The sequence below is a fragment of the Canis lupus genome, chromosome 23 (genome assembly GCF_011100685.1).
Source record: "Canis lupus familiaris isolate Mischka breed German Shepherd chromosome 23, alternate assembly UU_Cfam_GSD_1.0, whole genome shotgun sequence".
Lineage (NCBI taxonomy): Eukaryota > Metazoa > Chordata > Mammalia > Carnivora > Canidae > Canis > Canis lupus.
In genome coordinates this window covers 11,935,767-11,946,250 of record NC_049244.1, presented here as the reverse complement: position 1 = coordinate 11,946,250, position 10,484 = coordinate 11,935,767, and the positions used below count along the sequence as shown (strand labels likewise).

The following is a 10,484-nucleotide window of genomic DNA, read 5'->3' as shown; positions in this document are numbered from 1 at the left end:
TAAACACACGTGTAACTGTTGAATTGTTCGATTGGTGCTCTCACTCTGCCCTCTCTCTTTTCTTTAAGATTTCATTTATTTACTCATGAGACACAGAGAGAGAGAGAGAGAGAGAGAGAGAGAGAGAGAGAGAGAGGCAGAGACACAGGCAGAGGGAGAAGCAGGCTCCATGCAGGGAGCCCGACGCGGGACTCGATCCCGGGGCCCCAGGATCAGGCCCTGGGCTGAAGGCGGCGCTAAACCGCTGCGCCACCCGGGCTGCCCTCTGCCCTCTCTTAACATAGTTTTTAGTGTCAGGAGTTCCTTCTGTGTCCCCAGTGCCTGGCATAGTGTCTGACACACAGCAGGTGCTCAAAATTTGTTGGAGGAAAACTAAATGGACGACTTCAGCTTCCCTGCAGCGGGCCGTGCATCTGTGGTATCTGTGAGCGCCTCCCCCGCCAGACTGAGGTGTGTCCCTCCAGGGTCGGACTTCAGCACCTCGTCCGAGGTGGCAGGAGGCTGTGCTCTTTGGTTTCGCCTATCTCGGGCTTCCCGCCCCGCCGCGCAGGCAGCGGAACCCACAGCCGGGGCGTGTCGCGCAGTTCCGCGGAACCTCCCTGCCTCGGCGCGTCAGTCGTGTACTCTACCCCGGCAGGAACCGAACGGAGACGGAGAAGTCTCCTGGCACCTCCGGACGTGGGGACTACAGGCCTGGACATCAAGCCCACCCGGGTGAGAGCCCCGAGAAGGGACGCAAGCCGAGAGGCGCGCGCGCCGGGGCCACAGCCCGGGCGCCTTCGGGTCGCAGCCCTTTAAGAAGCCTCCGGGTCGGGACTGCGCGGGGAGCGGGCGGGGAGAGCGCTCCGGGATTGGTCGGCCCGGGTGCGGGTGTCGCTTAGCAGCAGCGAATGGAGACTCAAGGCCTGCGCATGCGCACCTCCGCCTACCTGCGCCTGGGCCGCCAGTGACCTGGGCCGGGTCCGCCCGGTGGGCTGAGGTTGCGGAGGCGGCGGCGGGTGGTACTGCGGCGAGGCGGGGCGACCCGCGGGCGCCGACTCCCGGAGGCCGCCGTGGGCGAGGTGAGGGCTCGCGGGTGGAGCCGGGCGCCGCGGCCCGTTAGCCGAAAGCGGGCGGGGTCGGGTGTGGCGCAGGGCGGGCCTGGAGGTGGAGGCGGCGCCGGGCCCGCCCCTCCCTCGGGCCGGGCTTGGCCCCACCTGGCTCCGTGGGGCTCGTCGGAGTCCTCTGTCCGCCTGGCTTCCCCCGGCGGGTCTGCCGACTCGGGGACGGCGGAGGCGCGCGCCGGCAGGGACCCCGAGCTGACAGCTGCGCGCCGATCGCTGCTCCCAGTGGGAGGAGAAGGGGTGTGTCCAGATGAGAGGGGGCGATCGTTTCCTTCATTGTCCGCGAAGCCCCGGTCAGAGTACTGTTTAATTTTAATAGCAAACTTTCCTTGGCATGCCGGAGTTCTACGGCTTGCGGTACCAAATCCTGGGCACACTGGACCAGTTTTCCGAACATCAGGTATATAGAGGAGGTGAGATGTACATTTGTGCCTATTAGAGGCTTACCTCTGGACCTCCAGAGCCAGAAGGATGAAGCACTCCGGGGAAAATTAGTTTTTTTTGTTTTTCTGTTTTGTTTTGTTTTGTTTTTGGAAATCAGAGCCACAAAAGAATATTCCCAGTTGGCGAAAAGTAATTGGTGATACTTGTCACATGGTCAGAACAAAAAAATAAAGCTCAGACTGATGGATAAGGTAAATCTTAGTTAAGTTTTACAAAGGAATTCATCTCGAGAAAGGCAATTTTAGTGAAATTAAAATGCAAATAATTGAAAGTGGTTTAATACTGGTATATAGAATTAAATCGATATAACGGTGTTTGCTCTGGAAAATACATTTTAGACAATGGTTCTTAGAGCTCTGAGTGTTTGTGTTCACAACACAGAAGACATCTTGCAATGGAAAAGTTTTATTCTTAGAAGGAGCCTCAGAAACCAGCTGCATCGGAAAGGTGATTGACGGTCAGAGAGGAAAACTGACTTACTTACTAAAAGTAACACGAGGAGTATGAACAGTTGTAAAAAGAGTTCTTTTTTAAGAACCCTGTTCTTAAACAGGTCTTAAACCCTGTTCTATTAACAGGTCTCTGATTAGTTGAGTAGTGATGCTCTAGGAGAAAGAGAAAATAAAATAGCTGTAATCCCACAGATTGGATTTAGAGAGGGAGAGTGTAATGAAAAGGTTATATAGGTTTTTGAATATTTTGAGTAAGGAACTTTGGGTTTGAACCCTGGCTCCATATCACTTATGCCTTGGGAGCTACAGTTTCCCCACCTGTCTGGTATAGATTATGCCTACTTCATAGATAGTTATAAGGAGTAAATAACATTATCAGTTTAAAAGTTCTAGCACAGTGTCTTGCATAGGAGTTGCTATCAAGTTCAGGCCTCTGCTCTTCTTAGCTCCTATGAAAGAGTTGACCTCTACCCACGCACCTCCACCCACTATCCCCAAGCAACATGGAACAAAGGAGCCTGAGTGATCTACAATTTGGGTAACCAGTTCTCAAGTCTTGTGGCTGAAGATGAATTCAGTAAGGATGACATAACTCAATTTTGTTTTCTATATTGTGTATTTGAGGAATGGGTAATATGCCTTATGGTGAGCACATATTTGAATATTTGTGTGCCAAATTAAACTTGTTTTGCTTGTTTATGCTACTATTTTGCAAGGCCCTGGTCACTTAATGCTGTTTTTCTCTCATGCTTTCTTTCTCTCTCTTTTGGAGAGAGGAGGGGGAGGCATATATGTGGTAGGGATTTGGGAGAGGGCTAAGTGTAAGACCGAGGAAAGAAAAAACAACATTGGGAACAAGGGTGGCCTCCAGTTAGGCCCAAAGTCTTTGCTGATAGAATAGGGATAATCTATGACATGAGCAGTTTATAAATAGATGCTGAGCAGAGGATTTAGGAAATGGAAGAGGCAGATTAAGATACCATTTTTATAAAGCCTGGTAGTAACTCAGGTGCTGTATGTTTGATTACTAATTCAGTTTCTCCTTTAAAAAAATTCTACTTCTATTAATTTTTTTCCTCTGCAAGTAGAAATTTATTGTGGAAAAATATTCGGAATATAGCAAGATCTGCAAACCCGCATTTCTTGGCTCAGTGGGCAAAAATAAGGCAGCTCTTAGGTCATTCATTCATTTACTTAGCAGTTTTTACTGAGGGCTTCCTCATGTGTGCCAGGCATGGTGTCAGGTTATAAGGTCCCACTGGCCTGTAGAAGGAGCAGGGAAGACATACTAGTGTCTCTGTGTGAGTACTCTGAGGGTGCTTTTACCCTTGTATAATTGATAATTTTTTTCTATAATTGTGGCATGATTTTCCAGATTTATACCACTACTTCTTGTTTTTTATTTACTATTTATTTATTTATTTATTTATTTATTTATTTGAGACGCAGGGGGAGAGGGAGAGAGGCAGAGACACAGGCAGAGGGAGAAGCAGGCTGCATGCAGGGAGCCCGATGTGGGATCGATCCGGGGTCTCCAGGATCATGCCCTGGGCTGAAGGCAGATGCTTAACCACTGAGCCCCCCCGGGCTGCCTTACTTCTTGTTTTTTTTTTTTAAACTGAATACTAGTTATCTACAAACACCTTTTATTTTAATTAATTAACTCTAAGATTAGAACCCCTTCCAGTTTGGAAATGTCATGTAGTTATAGAGCCTGCTTGCTATAAAACATATTTTTCAACATTCAAGCATAGATCCTCAAAACTTCAATTAATTAGCAGACAAGAGTATTGATCTACTTTAGAGATATCTAAAAGTAATACTTAAACATAAAAAGCAGATAGGAGCATAATTTAAGTAAGTGGTATAAAGACCTTAAGTTAATACTTTTTTTCTTCAAATTTTATTTAAAAATAATTATAGGAATTTGCAAAGATAGTACAGAGAGGTTCCATATACCCTTTACTTAGTTTCCCCGATTGGTTACATCTTACGTAATGTAAGTATAGTACGATATCAAATCCAGGAAAAAAAAAGTTAAGATATTTAAATTCAATTGGCCAACATACAGTATAATACCCAGTACTCATCCCATCAAGTGCCCTCCTTTAGTGCCTGTCTCAAATCCAGGAAATTAGCCTTGATAAAAGTACATATAGTTCCATGACATTTTACCATATGTATAGATTCCTATAACTACCACTATAATCAAGATACAAAATTGTTGCATCACCACAAATATCTTCCTCTTGTTCTCCTTTCTAGTCACACCCATACCTCTTCTCCCCACCATCCCTAACCCTAGGCAGCCACTAATAATTTCTCTGTCTGTGATTTTGTCGTTTTGAGAATGTGACATAAAAGGATTCCTATGGTATGTGACCTTTTGAGATTGGATTTTTTTTCATTTGACACAGTACTCTTGAGATCCATCTAAGTTGATCTGAGTTTTAGTAGTTTATTTCTTTTTACTGCTGAGTAGTATTCCATGATATGAATGTACTGTTTTATTTGACTAGTCACTTTGTAGGGTATTTGGTTGTTTCCAGCTCTTGGCTGTTATAAATAAAGCCGTTGTGAACAATTGTACACAGATTTTTGTGTGGACATAAATGTTCATTTCTGTGAGATAAATGCCCAGGAGTGTGATTGATAGATCATACATTAATTGCATGTTTAGTTTTAGAAGACACTGCCAAACGACTTTCCAGGGTCACTCTTCCATTTTAGAGTCTTACCAGCAACACATGAGAGATCCAGTTCCTATGCATGCATTACCAGCATTTGATATTTTCACTCTAAAAAATTTAGCTGTTCTCATAGGTATACAGTTTTATCTCATTGTGATCTTAAATTACTTTTCCCTTAATTGCTAGTGATGCTGAACATCTTTTCATGTGCTTATTTGTCATCCATATATTCTTTTTGGTGAAATGTCTGTTCATGCACTTTGCCTATTTTCTAACTGGATTGTTTTCTTACTGTTGAGTTTTAAGAGTTCTTTATAACTTCTAGTTATCTAGGTATCTATATAACAGATATGTGGTTTACAAATATTTTCTCCCAGTCTCTGGATTGTCCTTTCATCCTTTTCACGTGAGCTTTTATAGATTGAATGTTTAATTTTAATGATATCCAATTTACTAATTTTTCTTTTGTGGATTATGCTTTTGATGTCATGTCTAAGAACTCTTCCCCAAGTTCTGAAGATCTTTTCTTACATTTTCTTCCATTTTTATAGTTATACTTCTTAGATTTACATTTACGATACATTTTGAATTGACTTTTATGTAAGGTGTAAGATTTAGGTCAAGAATTTTTTTTATAGCTATCCATTGCTGCAGCACCAACTATTGAAAAAACTATCTTCTCTCCATTGAATTGCTTTTATACCATTATCAAAAATCATTTGGCTTTAATTCTGTAGGTCTATGTTCACTCTTCTGCTCTATTGATCTGTATGTTCCTCTGCCAACACCACACAATCTTGATTAGTTTAGCTATATAATGTCTTGAAATAGGATAGAATGGTTCCCTCCACTTTATTCTTTTTCAGAATTGTTTTAGCTATTTTAGTTTATTTGCCTTCCTACATAAATTTTAGAATAATCTTATCTATCTCTACAAAGTCATTTCTGAGATTTTTGTAGGAAGTGCATTAAACATATTTATCACTTTGGGGGAGAATTAATGTCTTTGTTGAGTCATCTGATCCATGATCATAGTATATTTCCTCATTTATTTAAAGACTTCTTCGGGGATCCCTGGGTGGCTCAGCGGTTTGGCGCCTGCCTTTGGCCCAGGGCGCGATCCTGGAGTCCCGGGATTGAGTCCTGCGTCAGGCTCCTGGCACGGAGCCTGCTTCTCCCTCTGCCTGTGTCTCTGCCTCTCTCTCTCTCTCTCTCTCTCTCTCTCATGAATAAATAAATAAAATCTTAAAAAAAAAAAGATTTCTTTGACTTCTTTTCAGCAGTGTTTTGTAGTTTTCAGCATAGGAGCCCTGTACATGTTTTGTTAGATTTATACCTAAGTATTGTATTTTAAAAATAATAGTTTTATTGAGATTTTTTTGGCATGATTTTAAATAGTATTTTATTTTTAATTTTGGTTTCTATGTGTCCTTGCTAGTTTATAGAAGTACAGTTGATTTTTGTGTGTTGATCTTATGTCTTGCAACCTTGTTGAACTCATTAGTTCTAGGAGGTTTTTTGGTAGGCTTCTCAGGATTTTTCATGTAGGTGATTATGTCATCTGCAAATAGGAGTAGTTTTGTTTCTTCCTTTCCTATCCGTATGCCTTTTATTTCTACTTCTTGCCTTACTGCACTGGGTAGAACTTCCAGTAATGTGTTTAATAGTCATTGTGAGAACAGCATCCTCATTCCTGATTTTAGAGGGAAAACATTCAGTCTTTAACCATTAAGTATGATGTTAACCATAGGCTTTTTTGTAGTTGCTCTTCACCTAGTTGAGGAAATTCACCTCTATTCCTATTTTGCTGAAAGTTTTATCATGAAGGGGTGTTGAATTTTATCAGATGCCCTTTCTATAGTAATTGATATCATTGTGTGATTTTTCTTTTAGCCTGTTAATATAATGGATTATAGTGATTGATTTTACTATGTTAAGCCAGCTTTGCATCCTTGGAATAAATCTCACTTGGTTATTGTGTCTGATTCTTTTTATTATATTGCTTAATTCAGGTTGCTAATAATTTATTAAGGATTTTCACATTTTTTATATGTTTGGTAGAATCTAAGTGAAAACCATCTGGACTTGAAGATTTCAGAAGTTTTAAAGTTACAAGTGAAAATTTCTTAATAGGAAATTTGGTTGTAAGATTGTTTAAATTACCTATTTCATATTGGGCGAATTGTGGTAGTTAGAGCTTTTTTGAGGAATTGACCATTTCATGTATGCTGTCAGATTTATGGGTGTAGAGTTATTTATAGTATTCCCTTATTATTTTTTCTAATATTACCATTTGGTGCTTAAATTTTCCTCTTAGCAGTATTTGAGCTGTGTCCCGCAAATTTTGAAATGTTTTCCTTTTTACTCAGTGTATTTTTAAATTTCCTTCAAGGCTTCCTTTTTGACTCTTGGTTATTTGAAAGTGTGTTGTTTACTTTTAAGTGTTTGGAGGTTTTTAGTACCTCTCTGTTATTATTTTCTAGATTGATTACATTGTGGTCCCAGAACACGCTCTGTAAGCATTTTTTAAAAATTTGTTGAGGTTTGTTTTATGGCCACACCTATCTTGCTATCTGTTCCATGGGTACTTGAAAGGAACTCTGTTGTTGGGTGGAGTGTTCTATAAATGTTGAGTATATACTTTGGCTCATAGTGTTGTTGAGATCTTCTATATCTTTGCTGGTTTTCTGTCAATTGTTGAGAGTGATATTGAAATTTTCAACTGTAATTATGGGTTTGTCTATTTCTCCTTCGGCTTTATCAATTTTTCCTCATCTATGTTACATTTTTGTTGTTTGGTGCATATACATTTAGTTTTATGTCTTCTTGGTAGATTTATTCTTTAATCATTATATAATGTTCTTCTCCATCTTTGGAATTTTCTTTGCTTTGAAGTCTGCTTTATTTGATATTAATATACTCACTCTTTTTTATTTGAGAGAGGGAGAGAATGTGAGCTGAAGCAGAGGGAAAGGGAGAGAGAGAATCCTCAAGCAGACTTCTGGCTGAGCACAGAACCTAATGTAGGACTCAGTCCCAGGACCCTGAGAACATGACCTGAGCTGAAATCAAGAGTTGGATGTTTAACTGACTGAGCCACCCAGGCGCCCACTCTTTCTTTTGATTAATGTTTGCTTGGCATATTTTTTCTGTTCATTTACTTTCAACCTACCTATATTATTATTAGTTTTATTAAGTTTGGCTATTGTGTTTGTTGGTATGGATTTACTTGGATTTATCCTTTTTGAAATTTTTTTTAAAGATTTTATTTATTTATCCACCAGAGACACACAGGGAGAGGCAGAGACACAGGCAGAAGGAGAAGCAGGCTACCTGAAGGGAGCCCGACATCGGACCTGATCCCGGACCCCGGGATCACGACCTGAGCCAAAGGCAGATGCTCATCCACTGAGCCACCTAGGCGTCCCTCCTTTTTGGGATTTATTCTGCTTTTTGAATCTGTTGGCTTGTCCTTGCCAAGTATGGGAAGTTTTCGGACATTTCTTTGAATACTTTTTCAGTCCTTACCTCTTTTTCCTCTGCTTCAGTGACATGTATCTTAGATAATTTATTACTGTCCTACATTCCTGAGGCTCTGTATATTTTTCAATCTAATGTTCTCAGATTGTTCAAATTAAATAATTTTTATGTTCTCTCTTCGTGTTTACTGATTTGATTCATTCTTCTGTTCCCGCTGTTTGGCTGTTGCTCTCATCTGTTGAATTTTTTACTTCAGTTATTGTCTTTTTGAAAGTCTAAAGCTTCCAATTGGTTCTTTATGTCTTGTATTTCTTTGCTGAGACTTTTAATTTTTCATTTGTTTCAGGCGTGTTTATAACTGCTCACTGAAGCATTTTTATGATGGTTACTTCAAAGTCTATCATCTTGGTGTTAGCATCAGTTGATGGTCTCTTTATATTCAAGCTGAGATTTTCCTGGTTCTTTGTATGACTGGTGAATTTTGATTGAAACCTGGACATTTTGTTATGAGACTGGATCTCATTTAGATCTTTTTTGGGGGGCCTTTGTTGACATTGTGTTAGTAGGGGAGGTGGGAGTTGCTATCTCATTACTGCCAGGTGGGAGTAAAGTTCAGGTTTCCCAACTGGGCCCCTTTGGGCTTCCTGAAGGAGAGGGGCTGCTTATTATTGCTGGCCATAGGTAGGAATTCTGTCTCCTTAATGATACAGGGGGAGAGGTTGGCTCTTTGCTCCCAGTAGCTCCCTACCTGGTCTTCTCTGACACCCCAGCAACATGGGAAATTGAGGAGGAGGGGACACGCCATTACTGCCAGGCAAGAGTAGAAGTCTGGGCTCTTAATTCAGCCTTTGTTGTGGATATATGATGGCTGCAGGTTTTTCTGTGGTGTTTGGCTGGAGTAAAATGTTTTTGTCTGAAACTTTTCTGTTTTGCTAGGCTGCACGCATCCTTCCTGGTTCTTTGGCTAGAGAGAGAAGGCTTTATTTTTTTTCATTGTTGGGGCTTTTCTTTTTTTTTTTTGGTCTACATTCATTGGCATTTTTGATTGCCAGCTTCTCCAGCACCAAGACCAGGATATATGAGGCAAAAAGAAAACTGAGCAAGCTCACAGCTGTGTCATTCCTCAGGTCCCAAAGTCCCTAGCCAGTCTGCCTTCTTCTCTCCACCTTTCAAGTGTTTATGTTTATTTTATATATAATGTCTATAGTTTTTAGTACTATTAGTGAGAGTAGGAAAAAGTACTTAAACTCCACCATTTCAGAAGTCCTCAGTTCATTCTTTTTTGAGCCGCAGTCAGATCTCTTATCCAAGTATAGACCATCTCATCATAGCTCATAACCTGAATTTGCAAATGTCAGATCCCTACAGATCCTTAACCAGACACTGTGAAGATACAAAGATGAGACTCTCTTTGCATTAAGATTTTTCATGTTTTGGAATATAAAGTATATGTCACAAAGAAAAAGAAGCTGGTGTCTCTGTTCTTAGGCTCTTCCACAGCAGTGTATAAAATCCCCCCACCCTTCAGACAGCTGCCATCCTGTACATTCACACACTCATACATGTACACAAATACAAGTAACATTTAATATCACAGCATCATAAAAATTTTAAAATATCTTAAATGGGTTTGGGTTTTACTAGTTTGCAGTACTAGTAACTTGATAGAACTGACAGTTTTATTTATCTTGAATGCTATTGTTTGGGGAGAGGCAGGTTTCATCACCAAGAGGAGCAAGTGGGTGAAGTAGAGAGCCTGGAGGGGATGTTTGGGTCTTTAGAGAGTGGTAGAACTGGTTCTTAGATTACTGTCACTTGGAAAGGTCACAGTTTTCCTTTTTACTGGTTTAACACAATAACCTGGCACATAGTAGATATTCTATAAAAAATAGCACTAGAGAGGGTTATTTGGGAATTGACAATTGGCATACGCGCCTACTTTCCCTTGAAGAACATAGAATTTACTCAGCCTCCTAGAAAGTTTCTTATTTTGCCTTGAGGTGCTTCTGTCCTGCCTCTGACTCTCTTCATATCCCATTGCTTCATTGTGTGTGTGTCTCACTCTCCTTTTTAAGGTGGGGGTAGGGTGTAGGGAGTGATCAATGTCTTTTCATATTGGCCTAACATTCATATTGAAGTTGTTCTTGTTCTTAACAAGTAGTGTTCTCAGAAACATCTTCATTACAGGTATTCTTAAACACTTCTCTACATGCATTGCAGAATGTCTATAACTTTCATTCACTGAAATAACACTGATCTCAGGAGAGCAAGCAAGTTGTGGATCTTGTTTCACCCCTAAGCCCTAGTCTCAAATT

At 40.8% G+C, this 10,484-nt stretch overlaps 1 protein-coding gene across 4 annotated transcripts in view; it reads left to right on the top strand.

The window, feature by feature from the left end:
- Window positions 1-566: 566 nt before the first annotated feature.
- SEC22C (SEC22 homolog C, vesicle trafficking protein) overlaps window positions 567-10,484 on the top strand; it is a 28,500-nt gene continuing 18,582 nt past the window's right edge. Inside the window, exon 1 of one of the 4 annotated variants that reach the window (XM_038570565.1) lies at window positions 567-714. The gene's annotated coding sequence lies outside the window, so the exon portion shown is untranslated. Of the gene's footprint in view, window positions 715-925; window positions 1,062-1,233; window positions 1,517-10,484 lie in introns of those variants that run through there. The other 3 variants (XM_038570562.1, XM_038570564.1, XM_038570563.1) reach the window with 3 other exon arrangements.